This window comes from Arachis hypogaea, chromosome 5 (genome assembly GCF_003086295.3).
Source record: "Arachis hypogaea cultivar Tifrunner chromosome 5, arahy.Tifrunner.gnm2.J5K5, whole genome shotgun sequence".
NCBI lineage: Eukaryota > Viridiplantae > Streptophyta > Magnoliopsida > Fabales > Fabaceae > Arachis > Arachis hypogaea.
Genome location: NC_092040.1, coordinates 108,299,444 through 108,301,221, shown reverse-complemented (window position 1 = coordinate 108,301,221; position 1,778 = coordinate 108,299,444).

Sequence of the window (1,778 nt, the reverse complement as noted above, 5' to 3'; positions counted from 1 at the left end):
CTTGAGCTTTGATATCCGTATTTTTTGCACTCTCTTGTATATATACTCACATTAGCTTATCCTTTATCTGTTTTGTTACGTTATCGATCGGAGTGTTGCGCTTTTCAATTTAACGATTTTGTTTTACCCCTTTTCTTCAAAGGCTTCTAGTTATAAACATTTTTCACACTACTATATATGCTAAATTTTATTTTTAGAGGCCGTAATGCCTCGCCACTTCTGTTTTATGACTTAAGCATAAGACTCTGTGTGGTAGGGTATTACAGTCAACACTACCAGAAATATGGAAGTTATCAACGGTAAAATATCCACGAATGAAAAATAGTGGTAAATTTCTTTGACCGTGGTAATCACTTGCAACGTCTTGCATCTTCGTGAGTAAACTTTGTGGAGTTTTTCGACGATTTTGTTTGTTCGTGGCTAACTTGAGATGAGTTCTCTCAATTACCATTGATACAATTATTACTGTGGCGAAATCAAACGATTTTCACTTCCAAATTTCGCACTTAATTTAGTGTTTTCCTTCATTCCTTTTTAAATATTTTTATACAGTTTATACTTTTCTTAAATTTAAACCCTAATCTAAAGTAAATTTAATTTATTTCAATTTCCCTGATTCTTGATTTCTTTTCCCTCCTTCTTAGCGCTGCCATTAAAAAATTAATAAGATATGCTAATTGTTTAATTTTAGATGTTATTAATATCTCTAAATTTTTTTTCTTAATACTGGTTATATACTTATTTTGTTAATTTTTCCTTCATGATTTAACAGTTGTTTATTAGTGTAATTGTGTTATTTATTACTTATATAAAAATTAGATTGTAATACAACTAAAGAGACCAAATCATATATTTACAATTTCACTATTTATATTTTTTAGTTGTTACATTTTTTATCCGTTCTTTCTTGCCAAATGCAGTTTCAGTACCTAATTTCAATATACATTAATTTAGAGACTGGTGATGGAATAAAATGACTCAATTGAGAATGAATATTAAAATTATAAAAAAAGTATCAAAAAAATACAAAAAGAATACATGTTTATTTTTAACAAAATAGGTCTAACTAATTCTAGAAAGTAAAATTTACTAAGTATAATTAATTGGAATAATAACTAATTTAATTACTCATTCTTAATTAAATTCATGTGAGTCTAATAATTGAAAGTAATATATTTATGTGTATTTTGGAGGTGTCCTTTACTTTTCATCCATTATACTTCGGTGTTACGGTTTTGCATATCAATTCTTTTTGTCTTTTCGAGCAAGCACAACCTCTTCTTTCCTTTTCAAGCAAGCATTTTAACTATTTTTGAAGAGAGCCACATATTTTGCTTATTTAAAATACGTCTCATAAAAAAATAATTTTTTGCAACTTTAATATAGTCTTCATAGCTGATTACTTGGGCGGCCAAATAAATTACAATGTAACCACCAATTTTTTTTGTTCGATTATTCTCTCTAGAAAGTAAAGAACCCTTGCCCCCAAACTTTCTTGGAAGCCACAGCCACTATCCCTTTTTTTTATGTTTACTTATTTCTTTTTTGTTGAATCTCTCTCTAATCAAAGGAATTAATAATTTGCTTACTGAATTATTTATCTGAACTTAAGAGAGCATTTAATTTAAGAATAAAGTAAAAAAGATAGGTGCTCTCGCTAGTGATGTAAGTTGTTAATTTTTTTATTATTGGCTACTTTTTTTGTATTTAAAAAAATATTTTTTTGACCATTCACCGACTCTTTTTTCTAATATCTCTTATATAGAAACTGATCTGTG